Below are 14492 nucleotides of genomic sequence, written 5' to 3' on the forward strand. Positions count from 1 at the left end.
GCTGGAGTGCAATGGCGCGATCTCGGCTCACCGCAACCTCCGCCTCCCGGGTTCAGGCAATTCTCCTGCCCCAGCCTCCTGAGTCGCTGGGATTACAGACACACGCCACCATGCCCAGCTAATTTTTTTTTTGTATTTTTAGTAGAGACGGGGTTTCACCATGTTGACCAGGATGGTCTCGATCTCTTGACCTCGTGATCCACCCGCCTCGGCCTCCCACAGTGCTGGGATTACAGGTTTGAGCCACCGCGCCCGGCCTAGGAATAGATTTTAAGATGGGCCCATTAGGATACAATTCAGCCTTCTGTAACAGCTTGATGGGATAACATGACTCAGACCTGAAGCTGCAGAACAAGACAGAATGGTATGTTCTGATCTATGCAGAGGTCCTAGCCAGGTGGCTCAAGAATAGTACAGGAATCCAACAAAGAAAGGGTAATGGGGGTCCCTGCCATCCCGTCTATAACCAGACTCCTCCTAAGAGGTGGTGTGCGGGCAAAAGGAGCAATGGAAGTTCCTTCCTCGGCCTTTTGAGACCTACCATATTTCTCAAGAAGGTGCTATTGGCTTTTTGGGTAGGAACATTCCTTGTCATGCTGAGATTGACAGAAATCGCCTCCTCTATGGACCCATGCAGAAACATGAGTTTTTCTCTATGGTAGATCGAAAGCTTCGGGCCTCCTGAGTGGTTATGATAGGGCAGAAAACACACATTATTCAGCAGATAAAAATAAAGATGCTTGTATTTTTTAACTATCCCATCAGGATTTCCAGGGGTAAAAATACTTGTAACACCTTTGCAGATATTTGAAAACATGGCTATATATTTGGATGAGTGATTTTGTACTGTAATGCAAAAGACAACCTATCTCATCAGTCACTCCTCACAAAAATCATTCTGTTAATAGTAAGTTCAAGATGTCAACTTCAGAGAACAAGTTATTTTTAAGTGAAAAATCTAAGACAAACTGTACACCTGGTTTCATCAAGTATAATTTCTATCAGTTGATTGGGTATTTATGATACTACATCAAAATCAAAAACAAAAACCCCTCAGGATAAAAAAAAAAAACTATCTCTTCAGCATAGAAAATATTTAAGTATAAAATATCAATTATAATTATCAGACAAAAGAAAAGTGTCATTTCAGTTTTGGGCTGTCCAACTTAAAAATGATGTTTCAGTGCCACAGTGAACATATGTGTGCATGTGTCTTTATAATAGAACGATTTATAATCCTTTGGATATATACCCAGTAATGGGATTGCTGGGTCAAATGGTATTTCTATTTCTAGATCCTTGAGGAATCGCCACATTGTCTTCTACAATGGGTGAACTAATTTACACTCCCACCAACAGTGTGAAAGTGTTCCTATTTCTCCACATCCTCTCCAGCATCTGTTGTCTCCAGATTTTTTAATGATCGCCATTCTAACTGCTGTGAGATGGTATCTCAATGTGGTTTTGATTTGCATTTCTCTAATGACCAGTGATGATGAGCATTTTTTTTCATGTTTGTTGGCCCCATAAATGCCTTCTTTTGAAAAGTGTCTGTTCATATCCTTCGCCCACTTTTTGATGGGGTTGTTTTTTTCTTGTAAAACTGCTTTAGTTCTATGTAGATTCTGGATATTAGCTCTTTGTCGAATGGGTAGCTTGCAAAAATTTTTTCCCCTTCTATTGGTTGCCAGTTCACTCTAATGATTGTTTCTTTTGCTGTGCAGAAGTTATTAAGTTTAATTAGATCCCATTTGTCTATTTTGGCTTTTGTTGCCATTGCTTTTGGTGTTTTAGTCATGAAGTCTTTGCCTATGCCTATGTCCTGAATGGTGTTGCCTAGGTTTTCTTCTAGGATTTTTATGGTGTTAGGTCTTATGTTTAAATCTTTAATCCATCTGGAGTTAATTTTTGTGTAAGGTGTAAGGAAGGGATCCAGTTTCAGCTTTCTGCACATGGCTAGCCAGTTTTCCCAACACCATTTATTAAACAAGGAATCCCTTCCTGCTTGTTTTTGTCAGGTTTGTCAAAGATCAATGATTGTAGATGTGTTGCGTTACTTCTGAGGCCTCTGTTCTGTTCCATTGGTCTGTATCTCTGTTTTGGTGGCAGTACCATGCTGCTTTGATTACTGTAGCCTTGTAGTATGGTTTGAAGTCAGGAAGCATGATGTCTCCAGCTTTGCTCTTTTTGCTTAGGATTGTCTTGGCTATGCAGGCTTTTTTTGGTTCCATAGGAAATTTAAGCTTTTTTTTTTTTCCAGTTCTGTGAAGAAGGTCAAAGACCAGGAACCAACCCAAATGCCCATCAATGATAGACTGGATAAAGAAAATGTGGCACATATACCCCATGGAATACTATGCAGCCATAAAAAAGGATGAGTTCATGTCCTTTGCAGGGACATGGATGAATCTAGAAACTATGATTCTCAGCAAACTGACACAAGAACAGAAAACCAAACACTGCATGTTCTCACTCATACGTGGGTGTTGAACAATGAGAACACATGGACACAGAGAGGGAACATCACCCACTGGGGTCTGTTGAGGGGTGGAGACTAGAGGAGGGATATCATTGGGAGAAATGCCTGATGTAGGTGATGGAGGATGGAGGCAGCAAACCACCATGGCATGTGTATACCGATGTAACAATCCTGAAAAATCTGCACATGTATCCAGAACTTAAAGTAAAATTTTAAAAAATGATGTTTCAAATCAGAAATATACTCTTTATTACTAAACTTCTATTACAATGCCACAGATATTACGGGCAGCTAGGAAAACCAAAATAAAGTTCAGTGTTCTGATATTTACAAGAAGACGGTACTGGTTCCCTACAGAATGATTTCTTGCCCCTACCCCCTCTCCCCGCCTCCAAAATATCCTATGATGTCTCTGAAATATTAGGCAATTGTTGCTGGACTGGTTTATCTCCATAGAAATGACTGAGTCACTGTGAATAAGTATGATTCACACAGAATGAAACATAGTAATGATTCCCTCTCTGCTCTTAGCTGGGGAGATAGATGGCAGGGATGGGAATGGGTGGAATTGAGAATGATCACCAGGGACCTACTTATGTGCCAAGTTCTCTGCTAAATATTCTATATATGTTTCTAACAAGCCCACCCTGTGTTGGAGGGAATTACTAACAACTGATAAGTGAATTCCAACTGCTACAGAGATTCCTCCTCAAGGTACATAGAGATTCTGCTGTGAGAAGCATCTTGATTCCAGATCAACACTACCAGTGTCTGACCTTAGGAGTGACTAGCTGCCCAGATCAGCTGAAAACCTTTGTCCAGTACGTGCCAAAGGTTTGACCAACTGGCATGTGACTCCAGTTTCCTCCGATGTCAGCTACTTTGAAAAAATGTCCCCCATCTGAGGTGTCCCTGTGCACCCACCATGTAAATTATATAAATGCTATTTGGCCTAAATTATAATGAAACCATTTTGGATATCCCATCAAATCTGTTGAAAACCCATATAGCTGTTACATGAAATAAGGCATAAACAGAGAGTTCACACACATTTTACCTAATCCTTAGGGTTACAAAGAATCTCTTATAACTATAATGTAGATTAAAAAATCAAGACTCATAAAAATTAAGTAACTCTCAAGATCACACAGAGCAAGGCCTAGCCTGCCCCAGCTCTACAGCCAAGTTGAAATGAGCTTTATTTGTGGCAGCCTTCAGGTCAAAATTTCACCAAAAAATTCAGAGTAAAGCATTCGCCCAGGTTTCAGGTGAAGCTATGATAAGAATGCTTTACTTGGTTACTTAAGATGAGGATATTCTTCCCTATCTCAAGAATATGATTTATGAAATGTTTTGAAACTATGGGCTACAGAGTACTATGCTACATTTAGGATATAGTCTAATTCTTTATTAGGACCAGAGTCAATAGATGGAATGTTACATTGTGCCATTACTCCAGTGTTATCCAGAGTTTTTTGTTTGTTTGGTTGGTTGGTTGTTTATCAAGCTTCTATATGGTCCTCCTGAAATAAAATATATAATGATGGTCATTGAATTTTTCCCAATAATAATGTGGCATTAAGTCATGATGCAGCTAGTCACATAGAAGCAGCACCTGAAAAGATATAACTTGAAAGTCTCAGGAAAATAGCCAGAGAGAATAAATTTCTGCATAAAGCCCACACATGAATGTGTGTACCCCTAAACTCCAATTGTATCCAGAGAGGCAGAGAAATTGAATGTGTGATTATTGTTGATCCTTTTTTCTCATAACTTTACTGTGGGTTTTTCCAAGACTTTATTTTATAGAAATGAAGGAAGAGATATATATTTGTCCTTGTGTGTAAACTAACATGATCTAAATCAGAGCAGTCTAACTTTTCCTTTGCTAGAGAATATTTCCTTCCAACAAAAGCTCACCCCACAAAAGGGCACAAGCCAAATCATAGCAAAGTGCTCTGGTTGCAGGAGGTCCCTTTCCTGAGATCCCCGAATAAGCTCTACAGACCAGAGATGGAAACCCATGCATTTAAATGCAAAATGTGTGGCTTTACAGGGCGGGGGAGTGGGGCGGGTGGGGGAATGTATTCAAAGTAGCATGACAGCTTAGGAAAACTGCTTCTTAAGCTCTAAATACGTCTTAGCAAATTGATCAGATATATACAGAAGTAACAAACATACTACAGAATAAATATATTTTCAACACTCTCACACGCATATATTTATATAGAGAGCAATCTAAACGCATTAGCATTCATAAACACAAAGTTGAATGTTTTTCAGAGCTACAGAAAGGAAAGATCAGTGTCTGCATTCCACAGTAGTTTTCTTAAGAGCTGGTTAAGAACTAAGTTCTGGTCATGCTGCCCAAGTACTTTTTAGCAGCTTCTAAGCATCAGGGTTTTTTCCACCAATAAGCCAAGTCTCACAATCAAATGTACCTTGCTGGGACATAATGAGGATTAAATGAGATAATATATGCTAACCAGATAGAGCAGGACCTGACACTTAGCAAGATTTCAGTGAATATCAATTATTCTTCTTAAAATAATATTAAAATGAGCTCTTGTATTTCCCCATAAGTATTTATTTCCTTTTTCTGTCCAAATATCTCTTGGCAACTAAGAGGTACTTCTATTTCCTCAATGACAATTAATGCCAAAAACTGATGGGCAAATTATAGAAAATTCATAATAACAAATAATGAGCCAGATTATTTTTGTGGAAACCTATAATTACTTCAATTCAACAACTGCTCACTGAGTACCGTCTAAGCCCTGCTAAGCCATTGAAGGGATGTGAACATGGCCAAAGTCCAATGCTCTGCCCTCAAGAAGCTTCTAATGCAGCAGAAGAGGAAAGATAAACCTGTTAAAATTAGAGAAAGGAGGCCGGGAGTGGTGGCTCACACCTGTAATCCCAGCACTTTGGGAGGCAGAGGAGGGAAGATCACAAGGTCAGGAGATCGAGACCATTCTGGCTAACATGGTGAAACCCCTTCTCTGCTTAAAAGACAAAACAATTAGCTGGGCCTGGTGGCGCGTGCCTGTAGTCCCAGCTACGTGGGAGGCTGAGGCAGGAGAATCGCTTAAACCAGGGAGTCAGAGGTTGCAGCGAGCCGAGATCATACCACTGCACTGCAGCCTGGTGAGAGAGAGAATCCATGTCAAAAAAAAATAGAGAAAGGAGGAAGAGTATTGTATCAGTTTCCTAGGGCTCCCATAACAAACCACAAAGAAGGTGGCTTAAAACAACAGAAATGTAAGGCTGGGTGCAGTGGCTCACACCTGTAATCCCTGCCTTTTGGGAGACCGAAGTGGGTGGATCATCAGAGGTCAGGAGTTTGAGACCAGCCTGATGAAGTTAAAGATACAAAAATTATCTAGGCATGGTGATGCACACCTGTAATCCCAGCTACACGGGAGGCTGAGGCAGGAGAATCACTTGAACCTGGGAGGTGGAGGTTGCAGTGAGCCAAGATCGCACCACTGAACTCCAGCCTGGGCAACAACAAGGACAAAAGGAAAAACAATAGGAATGTATTCTCCTACAACTCTGGAGGCTGGAAGTTGGAAATTGACGTGTCAGCTGGGCCATGTTCCTCCTGAGATTCCGGTAGACTCCTTCTTTGACTCTTCTAGCTTCTGCTGGTGGCTGTCAGTCCTTGGCATTTTTGGTTTGCAGCTGCATGACTACAGTCTCTATCTCTGTCATCACATGGTCTTCCCCTTGCAGGTCTCTGCCTTACGTTATCTTATGAGGACACTGGTCATATTAGATTAGGACCCACCCTAATGACTTCATCTTAACTCAATTACATCTGCAAAGATGCTATTTCCGAAAAAAAGCCACATTCACAGGTATGGGGTTAGGACTTTAATGTATGCTTTTGGGGAGGACATAATTTAACCCATAGCAATAATAAGGGGGTTTGAATAAAGATGGCTTTCTATAGATTGCAAAGTATTAATAAAATACTTTGATAATGGTTTCTGTTGCTTTTCGGTTAGGAGATATGACGCACAGGGAATATCATGACCAAAGCCACAATCCCTCAGGGAGAGCCTTGTGGTTTTTGTTTGTTTGTTTCTGTTTTGCATGTAGAATTAAGCAGTTGGAATACAAGACCTTTTAACTTCCATTCTGGATACAAGAATCTGTGATTTATCAAACCTAGCACATGCCTGAAATAAAATATATAATGATGGTCAAATGAACTCAACATTTATTGTACTTGGCAATTTTGATTTGCAAATATATTTTATTGTTTATAAGTTTGCATTGACCAGACTAATTTTACTTAGTCTGTGTTCCAGGGGTAGGCCCGTTCTTTCTTTCAATACACACGAGAAACTTCAGTAACCTTCATAGGAAGTCGTAGTGAAGCTCGGCTCAAAAGGCCAAGCGGGCTATCTGATTGCAGCAAGAACAAATATATCTAGCATTTTTTGTACCTTATTTTGTGATCACCTCTTAACATGAAGTGTCTCATTTAATCTTCACGATAACTTGATTGGTTGATTCTATTATGGGCATCCCAATTTATAAATGAAAAAACTGAGGACAGGAAAGTTTAGATAACTTAATAAGTCACAAAATTTGTAGTGAAGTGAAGATTCAAACACAGCCAGTCTGACTCTAGATCCCTAGTGTTTTGCTACTTTATTACTCCAAATGTGGTCCATGAGCCAGCCACAGGGCTACCTGAAGCCTTGCTAGAAATGCAGAATCCCAGGCTGCACCCCAGACCTACTCCCAAGGGACACATACGCACACTCAGGACTGAGAAGTGATGCTGTGGTACTCAGGACCAATTCCCCTTTAGATACTCAGTTGACTCTGCAAAGCAATGAATGAAGACCAGGGACAACACTGGACTATTTTGATGTTCCTTGTTAGTAACTACATTCAAAAGAATTGTGACTAGATGCAAGCTATGTCTCTGGTTTTACTCTTGCTCCTTCTTGATCTGCTCTCCATATGGCAGCCAGCACCTTCATAAAATAGAAATCCGATCTCACAGCATCATTCCCATCAGAGATAGATCCAGGCTTTGTGAGGCTGGAAGCTTATAAAATTGGGGAAGGGAGTTCTTAAAGAAAAAGAGCCCCTAAATAAATATAAAGTGAAATACAAAAGTAAATATATAGAAAAGCAACATGCCATTTTTATAAATTATTCATTGGACACATTACTACGATATGTTTTATTTAAATTTCTCACTGCATTGCCTTTGATTACATCCTCATATGATAACACTTTTTTGTGATAGCATTTCCTATACAGATAACAAAAAGGTAATTCAATCTTACTTGTAGTGTTGTTGGCTGAAATTTGCTTTTTAATATAGATACTTTCGTATTGATAATTTAGCATACAACTTCATACATATGCATACACACACATATTCTCACTGCTTATCATAAAAACACAGGAATTCTAAGTTCTATTTTTCACAACTCTTATACGAAAAGGAAAAAAATAGGCATTATAATTGTACTTCGCTATCCTGAAAGATAAGTATAAATAAAGAATAAATCCTCTGCTTAGAATTGTATGCATCTGATGACTAGAATGTTCCATGGACTAGCATCCACCACATACACCTCAAATCTTTTCGTTTCCACTACCTGCTTACTCCCAGGGCTGGGTGCTGTAAGACACACTCATAGTGCAATGCGAACCAATGGTTGTACACCTTCATGTCATAATACTGGGTAAGCCAGCACCTATTATGAGATGGTTAACAACATTAGCCATACACAGAAATGGCTATGAGCCATATAACTGTATTTCACCAAGCCAAGTTAGATGTATACCATTCAACCTCCTTGGAACCAGATCTAAAAAATGACCACAGCCACTCCAATGCCACTCCACAAAAGGGAGTGTGATGGAAGGGATGTCAGTATGGAAAAAGAGAGTGGTCCTAAACAATTGCCAGTTTTATAAAACCATGACTTCAAACACATACAAAGCTACAGATCCTCCCAGGTTTTTTAAAGGACTCGTGCAAGTGGGAGGTCCTGAAGCTGAAGCTTCATTAATTTCATGGTAAATCTGCCTCTAGCCTCTATTTTAAACAAGCAAGCAACAATGACAATAAACTTTCACTCTTCATTGACTTACCATTGCTCTTAGGATAAAATTCAACCCCTTTACCCTGGCCGACACCTTCTCCAACCTCATCCATTACCATATTCCCCTGAGCAAACTACTGTCCAACCCTTCTGACCTCTTCCATTTCTCAAAGGATACGGAGTTCTTTCTGCCTCCTGAATTCCTTTCCTTCTGCCTGAAATGCTTGTTTTCTCTCTCTGGTCATGGCAGAATCATTTTCTTCTGAAGGCGGCATCACCTCATCCCAGACCTCAGGTGATGTATTTCATCTCTTCACTATGTTTATTGCTGCCATAGCACCTATCACATTGTGTAACCATCTTGATCATCTCTGTTTCAGTTGCATTATCTGCCTCTCACTGGAATTTAATCTCCATCATGGCAGGTCCCTTGTCTTGTTCACCACCTTTATTAGTCAGTTTTCATGCTGCTGAAAAAGACGTACCTGAGACTGGGTAATTTATAAAGAAAACAAGGTTCAATGGACTCACAGTTCCATGTGGCTGGCAGTGTGGTGGGGGGCTCACAATCATGGCAGAAGGCCAAAGGCACATCTTACATGGCGGTAGACAAGAGAGAATAAGAACCAAGTGAAAGGGGAAACATCTTATAAAATCATCAGCTCTCTTGAGACTTATTCACTAACTTGAGAACAGTATGGGGAAATCGCCCCATGATTCAATTATCTCCCACAGGGTCCCTCCCACAACACATGGGAATTATGGGAGCTACAATTGCAAGATGAGATTTGGGTGGGAACGCAGTCAAACCACATCACCACCGTATCATACCCTTTGCTCAAAACAGTGTCTGGGACACAACAGAATTCAATACATATTTGTTGAGTGAATGATTAATAAATCTGGGATGTCAGAAGAGATGAGCATAAATAAAAATCTAAAACTATGAAATTAAAATAGTGATTCATTACAGTTGCCACACTCACTACATTCTTGGCTAAGGAGCTAAGCAGTGATCCACTTATTTAACAAGTATTTTTGAGCTTCTAATGTGCATATTACAAAATGCTAGAAAACATGAAAAACAAAGAGCCTATTTCCTTATTAGATTGTAAACAATCTGAAACCATCATAATCTAGCTATAATTTAGTTAGAGAAAGAAAAAAACATACAGATGGAAACAAAATACAAGGTATAGATTGAGATATCTCATGACGAGTTCCAAATTATTAAATAGACAGAGAATGCCATGGAAAATTGGTGAGAGCTGGAGATGGGATGGAAGTCTCCCTGGAGAAGTCTCTTGAGATGGACCTGGAGGAGTGGTAAATACAGAATTTGGCAAAGTGAGAAGCCTGAGAAGCAACAGGAGTAAAAATGCAGAGGTGGGTGATGAGAATGGATGGGGGTTCTATACTCAAAGGAGTGAATGGCACACAAAAAAACATGGTGGGACATTGGCTTTTGCAAGACAGCTACAACTGAAAAAGTGAATGGCAGAGTGGAGCTGCAGTGTGCTGTCAGATCCTCCTGCAGAATGAAGTACTTACTCCCCAGGGTCCAGGAGTGCTGCAGCAGTCCATTCTTCTGGAATTGCATTAGCTAAAGAGAAATGCCTGGTCCAAAGCCCCACTCCCTCTCCTCACATGCCTCTTTTCCAGTTGGTTGAAGGAAGAGGATGAAGGCCCACAACCTTGCCCCAAATCAGAGCAATTCTGAATAGTCATCCTTGGGTGTCCATGGGGCAGGCTGAGGCCTTTGTTGAGACTTCGACAGAGCCCAGCTTCTCCCTCTGCCTCACTGCGCTTTCTGCCCTCCCTTCCGCATGGGTTGGTCCCAAGTGTCTTCCCTAAAAAGCTTCATGCACACTGATCACCACTTCAGAGTTTACTTCCCAGGGAATCCAAACTGGTATCAATAGGTAGATCCATCATTTGTCAATTCCATTATTGAAGCACTTGACTTTCTTTAAACTGATGCGAGAAACAGATTTTAAACTCACAATTTGATTCTTTTTTGACAAAAAAATAATTTCCCTGTAAATGTATCTTGCCTCAGATAGTACTAAATTAATCACAAAGAAGAAAAAGGAGAATGATAAGAAGAAAGAACTCAATGCTGAAATATTTTTATAATGATTTCAAAAAATAGCAAATTTTCACACATTTTAAGGAGAAATATAGACTTTTTTTAAAAGGCACTAGTGAAAGTTTTCACTTGGTCCAAACTTTTTTTTTTTTAGTCTCCTGCATTCCTGAAACTGATGCCAAACTTCTTTCAAAAGAAACAGGGAAAAAATAACCAAATTAATTCTATGTAAGCCAGGCATCATCATATAAGATGAAAGTTTGTATTTGTTCAATACAATCTTGGAATTAAATTCAATTGTAGAACACAAGGGATATAAAACTCTAGAATCTGGTCTGCTCAACCCATCAAAGCCATTTCAAAGCTAATTGAAGTGATTTGTCTATGTTGTTACACATTGTCTGCAAGTTTAAATAGGGCACGCTTGGGAATTAATGCAGTTGATGGCTACTATTGATAAAAGCATCCCTTACAAAAGCAAGGAGTAATTAAAGAAACACATACACATAATCGATGTTCAGAAAACCCCAATTCCTTCAAGAGTCATCCATATGTTTTGAATGCAAACCACATAAGGGGTGGTTTTACTCTGGTAAAAATCTTTACAGAGGTCAATTAACATATTTAGGGCATAAGCTGATCACTAGCTGAGGACACAGGGACTGTAATTTTTACATGTTCTACTCACTGGAGCCACTGCAGGAGACAGGAAACTGGGTTAATATTAGAGCCCCTTGTTGATCATTGGTCTGTGCTAACACTCACTAACGACACTTCATTCTGCAACCCTAAAAGGCAATAGGCATAGTGTTTACAAGCATGCAATTGGAAGCAAAATTAGCTCACATCCCGGCTATCCACTTTCTTCTATCACATAGGATGGTTGTGAGAATTTAATGAGTTACCATATAAAAACTCTTGGAACTGTGCCTGGATTATAAAGACATCAGTTGTCCTTGAAAAACAAATCCAATTTTTAAAATTTTGCCATTTGAAATGAGTTTCTGTATTTGTGTCATTTCCCAAGCAGGATGATCTCTCAGCATTACTCCTGGTAAAGTTAACTGGGACAGTCTGGTTGTCTCATAGTGGAATTAAGTAACCCAAGGGCCAGCCATCAAGCACTGGCTTGGCTCAACAGACAACCCAGCTCTTTATATCTTACAGCAATAAACGTTCCAGAGTATCATTTCTGGAGGCACAATGGAATAAATACATTGAATGAGCCTCTGGAGGAGAATAACAAAGACAGCTGGATAAAATATTAAAACTGTTTCTTTAAAGGCACTTTGGAACTATCAAGAAAGGAAGAAATGCTCAGAGGCTTAATAAAAAATGAGAATGCTTTTACAGGTCCTGGGACCAAATCTATCCTCTGCTGGTGGCATCTGCCCAGCTCCAGTACTTTGGAGCCTCCAGAAGCACAGGAGACTAAAAGAAAGACTTGGCCTGGACCAAGCTGTCTGCAGGGCTGGATCAGCATTTACTCACCTGTTTCAGGTATAGCATTTAAGGGAGCACCAAAAAACCCTGAACTTGAGACAAAGAATATTTTAATGTAATATTTTTAAAAATCAAAACTAACACAAAAAAATCCATGATGAACAAAATAGCAAAACTGTAAACAAAGTAAACAAAGATAAACTGTTGCTATTTATTTGATTTGCAACCCAGCCAAGGACAGTAAAAGTATGAGTCAATGTCATTCACGAAAACAAATATATCAACACATTATCAATTTCATGGAGAAAAAACACCTTTCCAAAGACGCAAACACATCATTAAATAATGTCCGTTTGCAACAAAATCTCTTTACAAACTAGTAATAAGAGAACTTTCATATTGTTATGAAGGATTTATACAAAATACCCACACCAAGAATGGCAGTTAATGGTAAAATGTTAAATAACTCCCTTCAATATCAAGACCAAGGCAAATTGTACATCATAGTTGGCTTTATTCAGCATTGTACAGGAGACATCAGCTAATGCTGTAGTACAAGAAAAAGAAATAAAATAAAATGTGTAAAATATAGAAGAGAAAATAAGTAAAGCTCATTATTAAAAGATAATATCATTTGTATGCCAAAAATAATCAAATAACCAACAGGTAAATATTAAGATTAATAAGTGTGTTTATCAAATTTCCAAGATTAAAACTAATACACATTACTTAAGATAATCTTATTCATTGTGACACATCTCAGTGGCTTAACAAAAGAAGAATTTGTTTCTCAGTAGGTAGAGCTAATTTAATGGGAAACAGGTAAGAGATGGGGCTCTACTCTTTCAAGTTACTTGTGGGTCCATTGATGGAGATGCCATCCTGCTCAACTTGTGACTTCCAAAGTTGTTGTGAACATCCAACAACATACAGGGAAAGAGAGACTGGGGAGCTGTAAAGGAGGCTCTTATGAGCCAGATAACATATCTAGGAATTAATATGACAAAATATGTGCAAGTACTTTTTGAGAAAATTTTCAGCTTTTTTGTAAGATCTTAATAAGCAGAGAGATATTCCATGTGCACAAATGGGAAATAAAACAATATCATATTAATCTATAGCTATAATGCAATTGAATCCAAATGCTAAAAGCATTGTTTATGGTACCTGGAAAACTAATTCTAAAATGTGTATGGAAAGCAAAGCACTAGGAACAGCCATAACACTCTTGAAGGAAAATAGGGTAAAAGGCCCTCCCCACCCCTACCAAGACTAATTCTAAAACTGCAGTAACTAAGGCAGTGTGGAACTGATACAGTGTTAGACAAGGCAGATTGATGGAACAAAACAGAAAAGCCAGAAACAGTCCATACTTAAAAAAAAAAAAAAAAAAGGAAAAAAACCTTGACTCATGACAAAGTGACAGACAGGCATTGAAGATCAGTAGGGGCAGGGGAACTATGCAAAAAATGCTAGTGCGGAATTTGGTTATGTAATGAATTTTTAAATTCAGATTGAACCCCTATGCCCCACCACACATAAAAATCATCTATTCAAATTAAATAAAAATATTTCATTGTGAAAGGCAAAATGATACATTTTTGAGAAGACAGTGCATAAGAATATATCTCCCATTTTGGGGGGTGGAGAAGACACATGAAATGTTTTTATAAAGCTCAGAATCTTAGAGGAAATGATTAACAAATTCAACTTCTTTTATATTAAGAAATTCTGCTTGTCTGAGGGCTCTAAAGGAAGATGAGAAAACAAACTAAAAGAAGATACTTGATACACATATGTGAGATAAAAATTAGTATTTGAATATGTTAAGAACTCCAACAAATCAATATAAAAAGAGACAAACAACCCAAATATAAAAATGAGTAAAAGACATGAACAGGCATTTCATAGAAGAGGAAACATAAATGGCCCCAAAACATGGAAAATTCTCCATTAGTAATCAGGGAAATGCAATTTAAAACCACAATGAGGTATCATTTCACATGTATTAGGTCAGCAAAAAATTTAAACATTGAACAAAAGGTAGTGTTTGGAGATTAAATTGGTATCATCACTTTAGAAAACTATTATGTGCGACCTAGTAAAACTGAATATGTGCATCAGTGAAAGGTTGAGGTAGAGATCTAAGCCCCAACTTACCAGTGACAACAGCAGCCAGGGATGTGACAGAATCTGTTTATATCAGTCAGTCACGCCAATGTCCCAGTTTAATGTCTTCAAATCTGGGAAAAGAAGCGGGTTTGAGGTAAGAGTACCCAGGCACCAATCTTGTCTCCCACTACTTACTAACTGTGAGCCTTTGGCAAGATCCTTAACTTCTCTGTGTCTCAGTTTTACCATCTGTAAATGAGGACAATAAGGTTGAACACTTGGTGAGTGC

At 38.8% G+C, this 14492-nt stretch overlaps 1 long non-coding RNA gene across 5 annotated transcripts in view; it reads right to left on the reverse strand.

The window, feature by feature from the left end:
- Positions 1 to 9254: 9254 nt before the first annotated feature.
- The window catches only part of LOC116551376, a 31813-nt gene continuing 26575 nt past the window's right edge, over positions 9255 to 14492 (reverse strand). For 3 of the 5 annotated variants that reach the window (XR_004268885.1, XR_004268889.1, XR_004268887.1), the window contains one exon: positions 11332 to 14334. This is a non-coding gene — a long non-coding RNA (uncharacterized LOC116551376). Of the gene's footprint in view, positions 10534 to 11331; positions 14335 to 14492 lie in introns of those variants that run through there. The other 2 variants (XR_004268886.1, XR_004268888.1) reach the window with 2 other exon arrangements.

Source organism: Sapajus apella, unplaced genomic scaffold, assembly GCF_009761245.1.
Source record: "Sapajus apella isolate SASKATOON/1434 unplaced genomic scaffold, GSC_monkey_1.0 scaffold9, whole genome shotgun sequence".
Taxonomy (NCBI): Eukaryota; Metazoa; Chordata; class Mammalia; order Primates; family Cebidae; genus Sapajus; species Sapajus apella.